General features: G+C 50.1%; 1 protein-coding gene across 4 annotated transcripts in view; it reads left to right on the forward strand.

The window, feature by feature from the left end:
• Zfand3 (zinc finger AN1-type containing 3) overlaps window positions 1-20,685 on the forward strand; it is a 241,628-nt gene that overhangs the window by 216,184 nt on the left and 4,759 nt on the right. The gene's annotated exons all lie outside the window — the stretch shown is intronic.

Raw genomic sequence — 20,685 nt, forward strand, 5'->3', positions numbered from 1 at the left:
GAGGAGCTCCTTCTGGAACCCTCGCTGATCCAGTGAGTAACACCTTGAAGCAGCTGGAATGTCACTTCCTCCTTTGTCCTCCAGCACAGTGCCGCCTCTTAAGGCTCTGCACATGGATGTCATTTTTAAACTCTGTGTCTTGCACACTGAAGAAAGCATAGGCAAATGCTGCTTTTCTTCTTGACCACGTATATCGTGCCACAGAGGTAGAAATGTAGCTGTGTTATTGTAGGCTCACTTACAGTTTTCCTGTCCCTGTTTTTATTTTCTGTGTTTGAAACATGCTATGAGAAGAACTGATCTGTGGAACAGAGGTGTCGTCTGGCAGACGCTGAGCCTGGCTTTAGCCTCTGAGAACTCGTCATCTTCTATTCCAGGAAGTGGGCTTTACCATCCCCTCACTTTTGGCTATCCTGTATTATGGTTGCTGGCACAGGGGGATGAGCAGTTCCCTGTATAGTTGTAAAGTTGGACTTGGGGGGGCATTGTCTGTCTTCTGTGCTGTGGAAGTGGGGAAGCAGGGGGATGGACTGGCTTCTCGTGGACATCAGGTCGGAACAGCTGTTTCTGGCATGACCCCCTCTGTTTGTCACTCTCTCTCTCTCTCTCTCTCTGGTATACATTCAGCTGTGGGGACAGGGAGGTGGAGTGTGGCGTTCCGTTTGCTGTGAAGTGTGCATGGGAAGTATAAAGAAGAGAGTTGGGGTTGGTGGGAGCAGACGCTGTCAGCGGGGCTGTAGACTCAGCTTGTACTGAAGTCCGTGGTGTGCTCTGGTGAGGCCAGGTAGGGTTCTGTGGTGAGGAACTTCCGGGGTCTGGTGGCTTTACTCCATACTGAAAGTGCTATACGATCCCTTGAGGTTGCAGATTCTTGCTTCTGTGTTGAGGTGAGCTGTGGTGGTTTTCAGCGATTCATTCTGTTAGCTGTGTTGAGAAGCCTGGCTGTCCATTTCTTCTTATTATGTAGGCTGGTTGTTTCTCAGAGTGGTAGAAATGTTCCTGTTTCCTCCTCAAAAGTGACTGGTCCTTGGTAGGATGCAGGACTTGCTGAGATAGATGAAGCAGTTGGTCCATGGGAGCTTGCTGCCTTGCCTCTCTCCTCCTCAGGCAGGTGAGGGAGAGTTCACAGAGTCGTGGGGAAGCTCCAGGGCCCCAAATTTACCCTGCAGCATTGATGCAAACCACTCAGGTTCCAAAGGTCTTAGCACCCAGCTGAAAACAAAGCTGAAGTAGTTATTAGATGGCCTTGTGCCTTTCACTGTGGCCAGCTGTACCATCAAAGTGTCTACGTTAAGCCACAAGCTCTTTGCCTCCTGGCCAGGAGGTTGGGTCTCCAAGTAGGGTTCACCATAGACCCACATTCTTTCTCAGTTACCTAACAACTTGTAGTGCCTTGTCCAATTCCAAGATCAGAGTCCCTTCAGAGGAAGCCTTGCTAGAGCGCTGGAGTTCACTCTGGTTCACGGAGAGCTTATACCATGAGCCCAGAAGAAAAAGACCGAGTCCCCTGCTGCTGTTCAAAAGGTGAAGACGGCAGGGACCTAAGCTCTGGGGCTGGCTTTGACAGACTGCTTTGTGTTCCTCCCTCCTGCCTACTGGGTGCCTCTAGGAAAGGGTGGGTTGTGTGCTGGTTTCCTTAAGATACATGGAGTGTTGGGAAGACACTAACTGCCCTGGAAGGTGTTACAGGGAAACGTGGTATTTGCTACTGAAATCGAAGACTCAAAGTAGTTGAACTCAAAACAGAACACTTCTCGATTGCAGAAAAATCTTCCTCTGTGTATGTTTGCAGTCTTCTCTTCCATTCTCCTTCCATTCCATACAGGTTATTAACTGCTGACAAGAAATTCACATCTCATAAATAATGCTTAAGAGCCATTGCTATATAAATTGAATGTGTTATGAATTGTGATGGGCCTTTTTGTAGCCTTCGATGCCTAGAGCAGGAAGAACAGAAGATGTCATTTTCATTAATTTCTAATGAGGTGCCAATTAAAGGCAGAGAAGAGGCTCCAAAGGGAAGAGTGGCCAAGCTTCCCTGAATCCTCCGCCCCGGGGCTGTCATCCCAGCACTGCTGGCAAAGGCTTCTCTGAAATCCCATTAAATTACAGTCTCATCGAGAGCACACACAGACACATTCAGCTTCCCTTTGATCTTCAAAAGAGCAATTTGTAAGGCGAGTTCTGAGCCTTCTCACATAGGACAGCTGTAGGTGATAGGAATTGTTAATTGCCAGGACGGTCCCTGAGCTTTCAATAAGTGAATTTTGAAGATGAGTTCTCCTGCCTCACTGTGACTAGATAACCTTTAAGTCAACAACACCAAAGGAACGCCCTTTTCCTGTGAAATCTTCCTGCGTGCCAGTTAGGACAGGCATGTGGTGTGGGTGGGATGGGCCTGCATCCTAGAGCGTTTCCACAGCCTGACTCTCGGTACAGAAGACAGTCACGTGGAATAGGTTGCTTGTTGCATTTCCACTTGGCAGGCTGACAAAGTTGATCATTCCTGTTGGAGGAGTCTTGTCTCCTCAGGCCCACCCAGAGGGTCTTCTAGCTCTGGCCATGATGCTGTGTGCTATGACCCACCCCTTCAGCATGGCTTTATGATTGCTTCTCAAGACCACAGAAGTACCTGTCAAGTAAGAACTGTGTACATTTTTGCATGTTTTTAGTATGTGGTGACTCAGCCACCTCCACACAACCCGTGCTACTCGTGTGACCTCACGGTAATCTCACTTTCCTGGTGGTTCTGTTTGCTTCAGAAAGCCCACAATGCTGTGGCTGGGTCTCTGCAGTCTGCAGTGTTCACACACCTCTGTGGTCATTTTTCCTCTGTTATTCACTGTCAGACCAAAGTAACAGGTGTTTGTTGAGGTGACCTTACAAAACATTTTGCTAAGTTTGTGAGGGGTAAGGGACACATAGGATGAGCTCATAGACTAGGCCTAACTGTGATATCTGTGAGCGCTAGCTGGGCAGTGTGTTGGGACATGCTTTCTGGCCCACTCCCAGAGGTTCTAGTTCAGTGAAATAAGTCCATGTGACTATTGGAACCACTCTGGACACCCTTAGTCTTGGAAGCTTTTCAAAGAAAAGGTTCTCTGGGCCCATCCAATCAAATTAGCAGTGATCCCCAGGGCTTGTTTTCAACTCTATTTGGAAATAGTTCCCCCCTTGGGCCATCTGAGCTAGTTGTGACTGTCATGGCCTCCCCTTCTGTAAACTGTTTGCTGGGAGCAGAGACAGACACTGTTCTGTAGAACCAGTCATGGGAGGGAGCACTTCAGGGACCTCCCACCAGTGCTGTTCCTGGCTGCCACCCATGCTCATTTGTGTCTGTTGATCAGTGGCCTGCTTTTCCCAAAGCTGCTTTCCCCTTGAGTGAGGATCTGGCCTTGATGAGGTGTTAGGTTTAGTGTCTTAGTCTGTTTTAATGTAGAAAATTCTTAAAAGCTTTCTGTTTTACAGTATGGACATTTTAAAGTATGTCCCTCTGTTTGCACACAGGCAAGTACATGCACACACACTTTCATGGGTTTTAAAATTAGAGCATCCTTCATTTGGGGTCTGTTTCTTTTTTTTGTTTGTTTTTGTTTTTGCGATAGGGTTTCTCTGTGTAGCTTTGGAGCCTGTCCTGGATCTTGCTCTGTAGACCAGGCTGGCCTTGAACTCACAGAGATCCACCTGGCTCTGCCTCCCGAGTGCTGGGATTAAAGGCGTGCGCCACCACTGCCCGGCTGGGATCTGTTTCTTAATGATTTTAGTTGCATTTTGTCAGCCAGCTATGGTACTACACTGTGGTTTGCTCAGTTTTCCTCTGGGAGGCTCGGTGTCCATCAGCTTCTGAGTACTAATGTTATTTGATCGTTCACACCCCAGCCAAGCTCCTCTCCACCTTCTGTAGTGCACTTAAGAAGCAGCCTGTGGAGGGGCTGGAGAGATTAAGAGCACTGGAGAGGTTAAGAGCACTGGCTATTCTTCCAGAGGACCTGAGTTCAATTCCCAACACCCACATGGTGGCTCACAGCCATCTACAATGAAATCTGGTGCCTTCTTCTGACCTACAGGCTGAACACTCACTGTATACATGATAAATAAATAAAATCTTAAAAAAAAAAAAAAAAGAAGAAGAAGCAGCAGCCTGTGGAAAGTACTGTGACAATAGGTTAATGTCCTTGAGAGGCTGGGCACTGTGGCACATGCCTTTAATCTCTGCACTCTTGAGGCAAAGGCAGGCAGATCTTTACGAGTTTGATGCTCATCTGGTCTATATGTAGAGTTCCAGGCCAACCAAAGCTACATAGGGAGACCCTGTCTAAAACCAACCAAACAAAAGCTGTCCTTGAGGTTTGGCACCTAACCAGCCTCATGTAGTTCCCAGTGATTGGATTCCACAGTTGCCGTTTGGTGCCAGCAGCAGCAGCAGCAGCAGCAGCAGCAGCAGCAGCAGCAGCAGCAGCATTCCCTAAGTGGGGCCTCCTCCTCCTCCTCCCTTTGCACCTGTGACTGTGGTGGACTCCTCCTCCACCCCATTGGCTTATGAGTCAGTGCTGTCTACAGCGTTCTCGTTACTCACCTAGGTCCACATCTGGTCAAACTGAAGTTCCTTCGGCTCGGCCGGCTCCTATCTCCAGTGACCAGGTGAGGGAGGAATAGGTGCAGGTCCTTCCTCTTTGGCCTAACAAGATGTGTTTAAATCTTAAGCTTACTCCCCTGTCTGGAACCAGCTGCTTCTCCAAGGACCTGCAAATGGTTTTGTATGCAGTGATTTGCCGGGCCTGACAGGGAAGCATGCGCACATGCTGCCCCCAGACAGCTCTTCACTAGCATTGTTACCAAGTTACAAGACACATTCAGAGGATGCGGGTGGGGTTTTATTCCACCTGGGCGATGCTGGACAGGCTTCTGCAGTTAAGACTTCAAGAGTGTGGCTTAGACGTAGGAAAAGGCGAATGCTTTGGCACCCAAGGTTATAGAGATGGCGCCTGCAGCTGGATGGAACTGACGTCAGGTGGTGAGGGCTGCTAGGAAGGAAGAGAGAGAAAGGTTCCAGTTCTGGGTTGAGGAGGTTGGATGTTGGCTCAGAGTAAGCACCATCAGTGGTCTGGGATATAGTTAACATGATCTGACTTTAACTCGACCATAGCCAGAACTGATTTGGCTGGTGAGATAGATCCACTCTGTAGGAGCTCCTGTTTTTGAGTCTGGTAATGAAGACTCAAGTTTCTCCCAGACTCCCAAGGAGGCAGCTGGGGTGTGTGCTGCCTGTGGCTGAAGAGGAAGATGTGTCTTGTCTGTACTTCCAAAAGGAAAAATCCCTCTGGTGGGAATTACGGTACACGAGAGAAGCGAAGGATGTTGGGAAGCACGTGGCAGGTTGAGAGAGTCCCTGCACCTCCTCTTCCCCACAGCACTGTGTTCTGTGAAGCAGCAGCTTACCCTTTCATGTGCACGAGTGTGAGTCCCTGTCCTGCTTGTCGTCACAGAGATGGAAGTGTCAGACCTGCACCCGCTCCAGAGGCCCAGCCTGCTGTGGGTGCGTGGCCAGGCGAGTGTGGAGAAGGCACAGACCCGGGTGCTGCCCTACCCCAAGCAAAACAGGACCAGAGGCTCAGCTCCTCGGGTGCAGAATATCCAGAACATGTCTGCTACCCGTGTCCTCTCCCCACCGTCCCCTGCCGACACCAGTCTCATGACATGGAGGTTTCCTTCTCAGTGGCAGCGCCATGACAGCATGTCAGAGCCTGCTGGACAGCTTACCCTGCCTAGATTACATTTTGTAGACAAGAGGGGATTATTCCAAAAAAAAATTACTGATATTTTATAGTTTTGATCTAATAATAAATAATTTTAATTATTTTTCAGGAAGATTTTTAAAAGTTTTTTAAAATTAATGTACCATAACATTTTACATACCATAAAATTCTCCCAATTTGCAATTCAGAAAATTTTTGTAAATTCATGTAAGTTGAATAGTCATCACCATTTGGCTTCACAGTTCCCCTGCTCTGGAAGGACTCTGCTGCCTCTCTGTCCTTTCACTTTGCTGCCCTCGAGTTTTGCTTTTTCTAGAATTTTAGTATCAGTGGATTCACAGTATACAATCGTAGGTCTGTGTCACACGATACGTTTTGAGAGTCATCTGTGATGCTATTGGCTAATTATTCTTCCTCTGATGCTGCCACACTGAGAGGGGAGAGCCCAGGTTTATAAGCTGCATTAAGCACTTCCGTGTAAATCTTGAGGTGGACGGACATGATGTGCATCTTAATTTTTATTGGGTAAATATGTGGGGTGGGATGTTAAGTAGTAACTGTGCATCTGACATCAGCTGCAGCCAGCACCCTTCCCAGTGTCCCGTGTCAGTTCCTGGTTCTTCCCAGGGCTTCTGGTCTAACTTCTCAGTGCCTTTGGCAACCTCAGGACTTGGTCTTTCTCTCTGGCTGCCTAGCAAGAACTTGCCCACCCAGTGTTATGAACTTTCTTCTCCCTGGGCCAGAGAGCATTTTGCACACAGGAGCATCTTTTCTGTGTGCTTGACTGCCCAGACATCTTGAAGCATCCCTGCACCTTTGAAACATTGTTCATTTTACAAAAAGAGTAACTATCACAACAGAACCCATCGGGCTGGTGGGATGAAGACCACAGGGCCACCCCTGCAGCAGCTCCTGCTTTTGAGTCTGATGATAACGGCTCAGAGTTGCTATCGTAACAGTTTCCAACCCACAAATGCAAGTATCTCTCTCCACTTAGGTTTCTTAAATTTTCTTAGCCTTTTCTTATCTGTGTTTTATATCTCCAGTGTCTATCTTTGTTCAGGTGTCCTTTGTGTTTGTGCGTAGACTGCACTGTGCCTACTGTGAGATTGCTGCCCCTCAGCACACAGTTGATTTTCCTGGAGCATCTCTGGCCCTGAAGCCTGGCCAGACTTCCTGTTAGTTCTCCGTTCTGTAAGATGCTGCACATACAGACATGTCGCCTGTGAACACGCAGTCTGCACTTTGCCAGTCTGTGTGCCTGCCTTCCATTTCTTTTCTCTCTTTTTTGCATAGATATGCAGGAGGGGGCTGTTAGGTTAAATGCTAAGTGTGCACCTCCAGTACCCTTGCCTTTCTGTGACCTTAGGTTGAAATTAAGTCTTTTCAGCATTAGGCATGACTTAGGGTGAACTTCCCACAGCTGCCCTCACCCTGGTGAGCCTTAGGAGTTGTATTTAAGGAATGTGTCAAGGACAGTGTAGGAAACATTTTACATACAGCTTGCAAAAGCAGATGATGTAGCAGAGGAGGCCGTGTGTGGCCTGGAGGAAGGTTTTGCCATCCCACAGCTCCACTTGTTTACGTGCAAAGGGTCACTTCCTGGATTACGCTGTGGACAGTAGTGCCTGGTGTGGCTGGTGACTGCTTATGGCAGTGCCCCCTCTTGCCCTCAGCCTCACTAGGTGCACCTCCCTCCTACCCCTTCCTGCTCTCCTGTCCGCACATGACCCAGCACATCTTTGTGAATTGTCTGTGTCTTCTGGTCTCTCTGCCAGACCGGTGTCTTTGACTCTGTAACCTCTATTTCGTTGAGCCTCTGAATCTCCGCTTAGGATCTAGGACTCCTGTGAGTGGTCTCGAAACTAAACTGTCAGGTAGGGTGAGGTTGCCTGCTTTGTTTAATCCAGTTATTTATTATTATTATTATTATTATTATTATTATTATTATTATGGCTTTAATTTTTCAACTTTGGGGGAAAGTATACTTTGGGTTCTTTCGGGTCACAGAAATTCGAAGTCACAGCTTGCTGTGTGGGACCACACTTGTCTCCTCCCCTAGCCTTAGATACCTGGTTGGGGTAACCCAACATCTGGGCACATTGCCAACACAGGGAGACCCTCGCCTGGCAAGGTGCATCTATACTGACCCTGTGGCATGCCTTGTTTCCACTCAGGCTGCCATCCAGAGGTGTCCCTCAAGGCCTCTTCCTCCTTACTGAGCTTGTCTGTCACCAACTGGAGTACAGTGGCTTAGACCACCTAACACCCCAGTCCCCCGGGGCTGAAGGAATGGTGACAGAGTGTTGGACTGAGTCAAGTACCGGAGTGGGTGCTGAGCTCAATCTGTCTCCACATTTTCCAAGTCAGCCCTGGCCAAAGCTGACCTCCTTTAATACAGCCTTGCTTGATCAAGTGACCACATGCTAAATCATCTGGCTGCATGGCTGCCCCCCTTTCCAGACTGCAAGCATTGCAGGGTGGGGAGGCCATGTTTATTCTTCTGGCTGGCCCGCCCCAACCCCATCCTCGGTGGTACAATAACACAGTAACTTGGGAACAGATTGGGAATCTTGTGGGGGACATAGGGAACAGTGCCATTCATCGTCTCTCTCTGTTTAGGACTTGGGCTGTGCCAGTTTTACTTTTAAAAATGCATTGTAGAACAAGGATACCTTGGTTTTTAGAAATAGATATTCACAGTTTGAAATTAAGTAATCAGAAGTGCTAAAGGATTTGAGTCCACATCTTGTTTTTTTGGTCTCCAAACTGTCCCATTGGCACCCTAAATGTTTAGGAGGTGACTACTGCCCAGTCTGTCCATTTTTCTCAACCTGTAGAGGCTAGTGAATGCTAAGAATGTGCGAGGCCTGCTGTGTGAGAACCAGTTTCTGGGGTGTTTGTGGTTTCTCTGGCTGCTTAGGGGTTTTGTTTTGTTTTAAGATTCATGTTTGTTTGTTTTGGGTTTTGGTTTTTCAAGACAGGGTTTCTTGGTGTAACAGTCTTGGCTATCCTAGAAATCCCTTTATAGACCAGACTGGCCTTGAACTCACAGAGATCCGCCTGGCTCTGCCTCCTCTGAGTGCTAGGATTAAAGGCGTGTGCCACCACTGCCCGACAGATTCTTGTATTTTTCTAAGTGTTTTGCCTAGATGTATGTATGTGAACTATGTGTGCCTGGTGCCCACTGAAGCCAGAAGAGGCTTTTGGATCCCCTGACATTGGAGTTATAGATGATTGCGAGCCACCATGTGGGTGCTGGGAACTGAATCTGGGTCCTCTGGAAGAATAGCAAGTGTTCTTAACCACTGAGCCATGTCTCCAAACCCCACCATCCCATGCTGTTATTAAGTGTGTTCTGGTGTCGCTTGAAACCTTGTCTAAACCCGGCGTTTCTGGAGGGCGGGTCTGTATCGTTGCCCTCCTTGCTCTCGCACCCACATCTGGGTCATAGGCATTGCCACGTGTGTGTGTTCTGTTCTTGCCAGCACTGATTCATGCCCTCACTGCCCATGAAAATGGACCTCCTTGCAGGGCAGCCTGTGTGGTTGGCCTCCCTGGATGCCCCGCCTTACTACCCATGGCCTGATTGTGCTGATTCTGTTTGCAGCTGCTTTCTTGCATCTCAGCACTTGTTAGCCACAGGAAACAGTGGCTTCTTTCCCCTCTGCTCAGCCAGCATAGACCATGAATACCACATGCAGATGGCCAGTAAACCCTGCTGACTCCTTGAGCCTGTTGCTTCCTTTCAGTGGCCCAGTTCTGATGCTTGACTCCTTTGTTAGATGGGTTTTTTGGTGCCACCTTTCCTCCAAGATTAGTGTCAGCAAAGTTTGTGTCTTATTCTAGAAAGTACCTTGACTGAAGCAGACCAAGGTCTTGATGAGCTCATACAGCACGGGTCCTGGAGACACAGACTCCAGGAAGGCAGCCACTTCAGCTTTCCTGTCTTGTTGCTTGCAGGAGACAGAACACTGTCCTGTGGTAATAGCTGCAGAAAGTGATTTCCCCGAGAGCATTTTAAAGGCCAGTGTGTCTCCATGAGGCTCAGCCCCCTCACTGTGGGATGTGTTCTTGGGTTGTTGGCTCTCGTGGTGCTGGGGGTTGTGGGCATTTTCGGTCCCTGAGACTCAGCCAGGGTGCTGGGGAGCCAAGTCCCTGGGATAGGACTGCAAGGGCCATGAGAGGTCTGAGCTGGAGTGTCTGAGAAGCTGCATCCCTCCCTGACTGGTGGGGAAGAGGGTTTCCATACTTCAGGTCTGCTGAGATAGACTTGACACGGCGGATTTCTGAGACAAAAAAAGTGATTGTCAGCATGGTGGTTCACGGGAGTGCTCAAAACAGCCAGGTAGCTGGCCTCTCAGCAACTGCCCTGCCACACCCATGGGTGCAAGGGTTACCCTCTCCCCTCTTCTCCCCAGGAGGCTTTGCAGACAGAGAAGTGCATGCAGAATAGCTGCTCTGCGGGTGTCACCAGTACCCGGGTTGGCTTTCCCAGAGACTCCCCTGCTGTCAGACCCCCCATTGTGTCTGATCAGAGACCTGGAGACAGATCACATGGGCATGTGATGATCCCCAGCTGTTCCTGTAGCCTTCCAGAGGCTTCAGTCACTGACATGTCTTCTAAGAAGGTCCTACAGGGCTGTAGGGAGCAGGTCTATGCCAGTGTCTAATATTCTCCTCAAGCCAGAAGTTCCTGTTGAGTATTTAGTTGTCTAGGAAATGGCTGGTTCTGGGTGGTTGTTTGGGGTGACAGGCAGAGGATGCTCCAATTAAAGACAAGTTCTGTGGACCCCAGGGGGCAGTATGGCAGCTACCATTAGAGTTTTTGTGAGGCCCAACAAGCCTCTTCCTTCTTGATCACCAGGATGTTCCACACATGCCAACATCTTCCTTCTTGATCTGAGTCAACATAGTGAGACTCCTGAGTCCTTGTCATTGGCACGTAGGGCGACATGCTCCTCTACTGTGCCCTGCCAAATTACAGGTTTAGCCAGGAAGAGAAGGAAGGCTCTAGATTTACAAGTTAAGGGTCCAGATTTATGTTAATACCCTTGCTTCAATTACATTCCTCTTCCCTGGAGCTGAACTGTTGTGCCAGGATTAGTTTTCTGTTGAATCTGAAGTAACTGACCAAAATACTAGGGAGAGGGAGAATTGAACATCAAGTGGGAGCTTGTGATGGTTAGTTCTTCGCTGTCCACACAGCTTATGTGGTCCTAAGAGCCCTTCACACTATCTTTATCTGTCTGTGTGTGAACCTGTGAGTAGATGCTTGGATCATTCATAGCAGTAGAAAGCAAACCTGTTAGTGCACAGATGCACATGTCACATCAGTCAGTAATGGTGCCTGCTGCACACTGGTCACGCGTGGAACGGGAGGTGCTTGTGCCAGGCTTCTGTGGAGCTGGGGAGGGTGCCTTGTGCTAGAAGGAACGCCTTTCTGTTTTAATGAGTCCCCTGTTCAAGTTATTTGTTGCGCCTGTCTTCATTGAGTTCAGGAGAGTGGAATGGGAGTCTGCTCTTGTGCTGTTGCTCTTTGGGGAAGGCGTGCTGCACAGAGGGTAGGTGTGGACCCCTTCTGTTACTTCAGGTGGAAGTGTGTGTCACCAAGGTATCATAGAGTGACAGCGATGAGGGCGAGAGTCAGTGCTGGCCAGCTGGGAGGAGGCGTCTGAACCAAGAAGACAGTGTGTGCCAGTGTGGGACAGCTGATGGTGTGGGTGGGCCCAGTGCAGAAGAGTGCAGGCGAGGGGCTGTTGGCCTTGAAGCTTTATTACCCCGGCATTGAAGGGTTTGAAGCACAAGAATGACATGATCTGATTTGCGTTTTTAAAATACCCCTGTGGGAGAGAAGCAGAAATGATGGTGTACATGGGCCCTCCAGGATGCTTAAAGGCTGGTGGCCGTACTGGCTTGGCCTCTAGGGAACAGAAAATGAGATGACTTTTTTGGTGATTATTATTTTATACAATTTGAAGTTTATTATATTCATATATTACATTATTAGCAAATATGAAACAAGTAGATCTCAGGTTAATTATCCTAAACACCAACCCATGTGTTCCAAAGTCCTTCTGAATGCTGTAAGAGAAGGGGCCCAGCGAGCCATGGTAGAGTCGCTGGCCTCTGCATTCCAGCCCTGTGCTTGTTCCTTCAGGATGCTGTCCTTGTTCCTGCCATGGAACCTTCGCATGTGATAGGGAGAAGGGCAGATACAGGACATGATTTAGAGGTTGTCTGAAGAAACCACTCATGAGGATAATAAGGTCCGTGTGAGGAGAAGGGAAGGAGAGGAATCTGGGATTTGAGATGAATAGTAGCTGGGTGGGTATTTGCCACTTAATGCCAGAAATCCAGAGTCTATTAATGAGCAAAGGAATTTATTTAGGGGTTAACTCACTACCATGGGAGGTTTATCATAGGGTCTGGGAAAGCTGAGCTGTGTCCCACGCTGATTTGCCTGGTCCAAGATCTTAGCATCCAATACCACGAGGAAGCAAAGAAGAAAGCTGTGTAGGTGCATCCCAGGTCTTAAGGGTCTGGACCAGCCACACCCCAGGGGCATGTACTTCAAGGTCAGGGGCGGTGTAACAGTTATCTGCTACCTTACTAGGGGCCATGCTTCAAGGTCAAAGCTAGAAGAGCTACCCACTGCATCTCCCCCTTTTGTCTAAATAAGGTGGGAGGGTCAGAAGGGTGACATCACAAAGCATGGACAAGCACAGATGCCAGGGGCTGGGCTGGCGGCGGCTGCTAGGAGAAGAGAGTGAGGATGCAGTCATCCCCTGAAAATCATGGTTGGACTTTGCTTGTCCCTTAGGTTGAGAGGACATATTGTCATTGTGACCTCTGCTGCTTTGTCAAACCTTGTTACTTTGAAAGAAACAAGCACTGTCTGAGGTGCCAGGGGTGTGAAGGGAATTACAGAACTGTGATCCTTGGCTTTGTAAAGTCTAGCCAAATAGACCTTGAAATGAAAAAAATTTACACAAGTAGCTTTAAAATTACAGTTGTAGCAAGTAATTGAAGTAGTCCAAGATGCCATGAGAATCTAGGAGTTCTTCATGAGGAAGAGACCCTGAAACTGAGGCCTCAGTGAGCAAAAGTTCATGGGGGTGGGAGTGGGGGTGGGGATGGGGTGGGGCACTTGTGTCTAGGACAGTGTATGAGAGAGAGGCAACCCTGGGGGCTGCCCTGAGGGGATGCAGTGCAGTCAGCAGGAAATCTGGATTCACTCCATGAGTTTGGTGGTCGCAGGCAGAAAGCACCTGCCTTCTGCTGCTGTGAGGAGTCTTTGGCCACTTGGGAGTCAGTGCATGGTGGCAGAGGGTCCTGGGAACTGCCTTCTGATGGCGGTAGCTCTGGAAAAGAGAGTGCCCTCAATATTGGGAAGAGGATCCGTGGGACTCAGAGATTGAATGTGAGAAGGTAGAATAATGCCAATCTCAAGCAAATAATGGACTAGAGGCGTGGCGTTGCAGACCGAACTTTGAGAATTCTCAGCGTGTGTGGAGTTTAAACCCTGGGGAGAGGGTTTAATGAGGGCCCAGCCCGAGCAGGTCTCTTCTCTCAGGATGGAGGTGCTGCCCGAGAACTCGGAGGGACCACAGGAGCAGGTGTCCCGAGCTGTGGGGTGCTCAGGGTTGAGGCTGCCCAGACAAGAGCTGAAGGCTGGCTGAGTTCATGAGAGTGATCAGATCTAGGCTGCAGCCCCTTGGTGGAGTCCTGTGTGTGAGCCCCGAGTGAGGTGGGCTATGAGGGCAGCACTTTCTACACTCAAAGTCTGAACAGTGGGGTGTCAGTTCACAGCTGTTGTGTCTGACTTCAGATTTGAACTCATGTCTAAGTCTTGTTCCCCAGTGGAAGTGTGTTAACATAAACTAAACAGACACGTGGGACCAGGAAGCCAGCTTCCTTCCCCAAGTCTTCAAGAGTGGACAGCAGATGTGAGACTACTGATACTTAAATCAGATTTTGTGAAAAGTGTGCTTGTACTTGTACACATCTCCTGGTGACCTTTTTGAGTTACTAGAGGAAAGCAAAAAGCGTGTAGAGGGGCTGGGGAGATGGTTTAGCAGTTAGAGTCTGGATCCCCGGAACCAACATGAACGCCTTCCAGCATTCAGAAGAGGGTCCTGGAGCAAGCTGACTGGCTAGACTGTCCATGCCATGGATTCAGTGAGAGACCCCACCTCACTGAGTAAAGTTTCCAGAATATAATTGAGGAAGACTCCTGAAGTCAGTCTTGGATGTGCACCCACACGTGTGAAAACACACACACACACACACACACACACACACACACACACACACACACACCCTGCAGAGGCTTCACCTTAAAAGTGTCTGATGCTGGGCAGCCTGCATCCTTTACCTCTCTAGCCCAGCATCTTAGATGTGAAGATCCCTGTGGCCAAACTTGGAAACACTCTGCCTCTGCCTAAGAAACACGCTCACTATATAGGGGAGCTGCTCTTCCTTGTCCCCGTGGTGTGACCACTGCATACTTTCCAGGTCTCCTGGGTAGTCTTCATGTATTTAAATGAGGCTTCTTTGCAGTTTGCATTTCCTCAGCAGGAATCTTTACCAGGCTGGTCACTCAGCATGCATCAGCAATCCATGGAAACAGGTTTGTAGTTGGGGAGGAGGAGGGTAACTGAGTCTCCACTGAGAAGGGAAGGTAGGTGGGCAGATACTGTCAGAGCCAGGCAGCCCTGCCTCAGCTGTGAGGACAGAGCGATAAGCCCATTATGAGAAGTCCCAGGGCAGTCTCAGCCACACAGTAGTTGGATCCGCAGCTGGAGCCCAAGTCCAGTGCTCAGTGTCCAAAACACACACTCTTAATGGGTGGTCCTGACAGAAGGCAGGACCCTGTGGGAAGGGACTTGTCGTGGTTTCGGGTGGGTGACCAAACACGTGGTGGGAGGTAGCAGAGAGAGGTGCTCCAGAGGGGAGGGTGTGGCCTTTTCAGTCTGACGTCCACTGACTTCGTTGCTGTGTGGACATCAGTTATGCAGTGAGCTGGTTCTTGCTTGCAAAGATGCTTCTGGGGTGGTTGATCAGGGCTCAGTTCCCTGGGAACCATGTGGCAGAGTGAGCACCACTGAGACCAGGGTGGCTTCTCTTTGGTCTAGGCTGGATGGGTCACACTTCCTCTCAGGTACACTGCAGATGTAGGCCAGTCTTTGGAAGCTGTACCCAATGTCTTGTAGAGGACAAGGAGGTTCAGAAAGAGACTGCCATGCATATCAGGAGCCATTGAAAACAGGTCGGTCACCCCAGAGCAGGCTTCTCACCAACCCACATTGCTCTACTGCAGGCCCAGATAGAGGCCAGTGAGAGAAGAAACACCAAGAAATGTGGGAGCTCCCAAGGGCTAATGCCCTTAGCTCCTAAAGGGTGTGGAGGAGGTAGAACTTCCTGTGGCGAAATTTTTGTGAGCCATTTCCTGTCAATAAATGTTCAGCTCTACATGGCTGAGCCCAGCGGCGGCTCCTCCTCCTCCTCCTCCTCCTCCTCCTCCTCCTCCTCCTCCTCCTCCTCCTCCTCCTCCTCCTCGTGCATGAGGGCTAAAAGGCTTGCTTGGAGGAAAATCTTCACAAGCTGCAGCAGCCTGCATGGTGTGGCCACCCTATTCTCCTCTCCCATGATGGCAGGTGGAGGTGAGAGTGAATGTCAGAGACAGAGGTCAGGTAAAATGAGGGTCTCCAGTGGGTGACAGAGGATACTGCTAAGACAGGGCAGAGTTGTGGAGAAGCAGTAGTGAAGGCCAGCAGTGGGGTGGGGCTTGTCGTTTTCAAATGAATGTTTACCCCGTGGGTGTGTGGCAGACCACTCCCCATGTGCTCTGAGTTCAGGTCCTGGCTCCTCTTGCTTATGTTGGCCTATTTTGCATTTGTGCATTTCAGGTGTTTGATTTGGGAAAAGCAGATGTGTGCTTCTGCTTTAGAACACCCCAGTGGGGCTTTGGTAACTTTTCTAACTCCTCCTTCCTCTCGGAAGAGAGACCACGGAGGCCTGCTTGGTGATCCAGTGGGGCTTTGGTCCCAGGGCCCCGGGCAGCTGACCCTGACCACCCACCCGATGCTTTTCTTCTGCAGCAGGACAGAGGCCCAGCTCACTGAGCTGGACTCCAGTTCTGGTTCTCGGATAATGACTTTCCCTCTACCGTGGGAAGCCAGGGATGGAGGAGAATGTAAAGCAGACACATTCCATTCCCCAAACCTGCAGCTGCTTTCCGTGTGCCCGGGTCTGATGAAATAAATGCATTGAGATCCGTTAATGCATTTCAGCCACAGCTTCTGCCTTGGGCACCGGGTCAGCGGATGTGCTGTAATCTGGGGATTTCTGCTGGTGGAGTGTAAGTGGCTAACGCTTCCCACCAAGCGCTGCTGTACCACCCGATGGTCCCAGCATTCACTTACAAATGAGCTAGGGGACCTGAGGCTCAAGAAACTTCCTTGCTGGAAAAATGGGACTTGTTTTTCCAAGGAGCCTCCCGGTCATTTTAGATACAGAAGTCAGGGACATTTACTTTGGTTGATTTTTGTTTTTGTTGTTTCCTTGAGATAGGGATCATGTAGCCAGGCTGGTCTCATACTTACTCTGTAGCCAAGGGTGATCTTGAACTTCTGATCTTCTTACACCTTCCTAGTGCTGGAATCACAGGCATGTGCCACCGTGCTTGGTTTTATGTTGTGAGGGGGTGCTAGATCCCCAGCACTGTTAATTTAAAGTGACACTTCAGGTGCCGTATTTGACCCCTCTGATGCTGCCATTTGGAGATGGCCCCATGGAGCTTTTGGGTCCTGTGTAGGGTCTGCTTGCTGTGCCCTTGTAAGGCTGACTTAAGTCAGAACTGTCCGGGGCAAGGAAGCATGTACTCTGTGTGGGCAGCTCGCACCCTGCTGCCCCACTGCACACTAGCACAGCCTCGGCATGCCTCGGGCCTCAGGCTTAGCAGTATTTTAAGGATCCGCTTGAACCTTTAGCAATTTGAAATTCAGATGAGCAGGGACGTGGAAAAGTGAGGTAGAAACACCGAGCAGTTGAGGCTTGTCCTGTCCCAGTCTTGAATGAAACAGCACATGGGGGCTTCCAAGTTGGGGACCTGCAGGAAAGCAAGTGCCTAGTTAATTAAAACCTGAGAGTTCGGAGCTGCCTAGTTTTGCCAACTTGAAGTGGTGTGCTTACTCCGAGAGGAAGCCAGTCAACGTTTCTGCCAGGTGGGGGTTAAGTAAAAGGAAATTCTAAGCAGAAAACAGCACTGATCTTGCTTAGATCCTAGGGTGGGAGGGAGATGCTGGCTTGGCTCCCAGCTCTGCCCGGCCCCTTTATAGTGGCCATCCCTGTGGGGGCCTTGAGAAGGGAACCTTGAGAAGAGGGGAGTGTGAGGTGGCTACCTTGTTCTGTACTAGGTCGGTGGGACTCAACAGGGGATGCTCTTCTACCACTTCGGACACTCTTAAAACAAGGTGCTGAGCTGGGTGGTGGTGATGCACACCTTTAATCTCATCACTCGGGAGGCAGAGGCAGGCAGATCTCTGTGAGTTCGAGGCCAGCCTGGACTACATAATGAGTTCTAGGACAGGCTCCAAAGCTACACAGAGAAACCCTGTCTTGGGGGAAAAACAACAAGGTGCTGGTCGCCTTAGCCTGTCTGCCTCCTGTGGCATCTGTGTATGCTCTCAGTGTCCAGGCTCAGAACATTGACCCCTGGGACACTAGCTATGGCTAAGAGTACCCGAATTAACTGGGTGAGTACTAAAGGCCATGGGGTGAGAGTAGAATTTGGCTTTCTAACAGACGGCATTTTTCCACATCAGTCACAGAACATCATTTTCACATCTGTAGCACATAGTTGGCTGGAGCCGTGTGTTCTGTGTCTGAATCCAGATGTGCTAGATCTGGGCCTCCACTGGCTTCTCCTTCCACTTAAAAAAAAAAAAAAAAGGTGTGTGTTTGCTTGCATGTCTATGTCCACCACATGCATGCCTAGTGCTCATGGAGGTTAGAAGAGGGTGTCAGATCCCCTGGAACTAGGGCTAAAGACAGTTACGAGCTGTCATGGTTGGTGCTAGGAAAGCCAGGTCCTCCTTTGGAAAAGCAGTCTGTGCTTTTAATGACTGAGCCATTGCTCCAGCCCCCATCTCCTCCCACCTCTGTGTTCAGGGTGAGTCAGCTGATCGCCCCTGCTGTCTGCTCCCTGGCTGACTTCTTCCTAGACAGAAGTTTCTGCAGCAGGCCCTGAGCCTCTGATTCCTCCCCTCCTCTCATGCTACCCACGCTTGCAGGCTTGGGCAGACCCTGGCATGATATGGCTGCTCATCTTCCTGGTGCTGCCTGCTGAGTTAAGAGGTCTTCTCTGGCTGCCAGTGGAACTGCCCAGCCCCTGGAGACCTTCCAACCCACATCCTAGGTTGTGGGGACTGGAACACCTGTGGGTTGAGCCTCCCCAGCTCTTGTTCCTCATCCTAAGAGTGGCCTGTCAGAAGCAGGGACAGTGGCTGGTCCACATAGAGAGGGTGCAGTCCAGAGGAGCAAGGCTGGCAGGGCCCTGGAAACAAGCTGCTTAGAGGGCCAGCTGCATCTTTGCTGCCCTCCTTTTTTAATGAAGGGTCTGTCCAGATTGCACTCCGGAGCCAGTAAGTCTGTAAGAGATACAGACACAAGTTCCTGAGCGCCTTGTGCAGATCTAAGGAAAATGGTTCAAGCACCTTCCTGGGCTCGGGAGCAGGACAGGTACCATGTTGTATGTTGGGGGTTGAAAGGGTTGGACTGCTCTTGGCAGGTCATGTCTTTACAAACACTGCTGTTCCAGGTGTTCTTCACACACACACACACACACACACACACACACACACACACACACACACACACACACCCGTCCTCTTCGCACTTACACCATGGCCAGTACATTGAAATTGCATCAGAACTGCTGCTGCTGAGCAAGGGGACTTTGTGTAAGGAGGGTGGGGCTCCATGTGGAACAGGAGTGAGTCTCACTTGAGCTGAGAGGAAGAGAACTGTGTGGCGCCCTGGAGGTAACAGCGATGGCATCACAGTTCTGTTGTCAACTTTGACCTTTTCAAGAGAGAACCCAACACTGTTTTGTCCTCTCCCCGTTTCTGAGACTCCGAGAATTTGCAGCCTCCTGCCCCGCCTTTCGGTTTCTAATGAGTGGCTTAGAGAAGTGCTGAGGCCGGCCCGGCCACCAGCAGGCAGTGACCTCAAGTCCTTTTTGTCTGTCACTCAAGAACACCCATCTCCAGAGTCATACCAAGTTCACAATCCCTGCAGCGGTTTCTGGAAAGGTCTGTGGAAGGTAGAGGTTTATTAATCCAGCTGCTCTGCCTGTGCGTCATCTGCAGTTCTTTTTTGTAATAAACTTCGTTTTCCTTTGCTTTAAAAAATGAAATTCCACCCACCAGTTACTTCCAGACAGTGCTTAACCCCACAGTGCAGCATGCATTCACACCAGCGCCAGCATGCATTCAGTGTTGGACTGTGCCTGGTGCCTCCTCAGCACCAGGGACAAGTTCCAACCCGTACCTTCCACTGGTGAGTGATCATAAAAGGACCTGAGTGAAATCTGTATATCTAATAAGCACGGTGCAGCCATGGAGAAGTGGCCGAGCATCTCCCCAGGTTCCTCCCCAGGTTGCCTGCTCTGCTGAAGTGCAGCCGCTGCCCAGTAAGTTTCTGGCTTGCAGAGCTCAGAGCCAGGCCTCTGGCTGCTTCTGACAGGGGCGTGGGATGGAGACTCTTGGCTCAAAACACCCAAGTGGACAGGGCCTGCCAGTGTGTCTTCCTTGCCAGAGGAAGGTAGGACAGGCCTGTAGGAGGGCAAGGGCCACACTGCAGCTTTCCCTCAGGATCTGCTTTGACTAAGGGGTCTGAGCTAGCCCAGAAGCTCCAGCTGACCTCATTCTTGCTGGTTTCCCACAGCTCCACCAGCTCAGGAGAGAGAACCCCCACCATCCTGAAGGGAGGGGCAGTAGGTACCCCTTGCCCTTCTGTAGGTGCTGCATGTACAGAACTGTGCCAGGGCTTAGTGACAGAAATGCCTGTTGGTGCTCCCGTCTGGCAGCAGCTTCCCCTCACAGGTGGGGGCTGGGCTCCTGAAAGATGAGTTAGCATGTTGGATGGAGGATGTGTACCGAGGGCAGGGGCTCTGCTGTGGGGTCCTTCAGGAGACAGGCAACCGGTATCCAATATCTGGGAGTAATGAACTTATCAGTAACTCTAACACACAAGCTCATTAATCTTAACTTTGCTTTCGACCAAGTGGGAGCTCGGCTTCTCAGGAGACAAAGATTTCATCTCTGTTCTTTTCCTTAAACCCAGTCCCAATTTAGAGTCAAACAGATTGCCCTGCTCTCCCTGGGAAGCAGTTAATAATGTGTTTCTCCAACAGTGGATGGCCCAGGCTGTACCCCTCCACCCACCAGATGGATGTACATACATACGCTTGTACACAGCATAAGCAAGCATCTGCTAGGCAGGGTGACTGGCATGGGTGTCTTTTAAGACCCCACCTCCCCTTCCACACACATCTCCCTGTAAGATTGTCTGAGTGAAGTTAATTGTCAAATTTAGGGCCTCCACCTTCAGGGCCTTGTCGTCTCTGGCCAGTTGGTCTCCAGCTTCCACTGGTCTATGGTCACAGAGGGACGGAGGCTGAGGAGTGGCCACTGTGGGATGCTCCAGACACAGGGAGAACATGTTAGGAATGTGTTTGGCTCCATCAAGGCCTGCCGTCACTGCCGAGGCCCACAGGTCTGGGAGGCATGGCTACACCGAGTGATGGGGATGAGGATGGAGGGGGCAGTGGGCTCGGGCAGTGGTCCTCTTGCCAGAGTCCTCCCGACTCCGGAGAGGACGGCACATACCCCAGCCTTTGTGAGGCTCACTGGGGAGCTAGGCG

This window comes from Peromyscus maniculatus, chromosome 21 (genome assembly GCF_049852395.1).
Source record: "Peromyscus maniculatus bairdii isolate BWxNUB_F1_BW_parent chromosome 21, HU_Pman_BW_mat_3.1, whole genome shotgun sequence".
In the NCBI taxonomy this organism is placed as follows: Eukaryota; Metazoa; Chordata; class Mammalia; order Rodentia; family Cricetidae; genus Peromyscus; species Peromyscus maniculatus.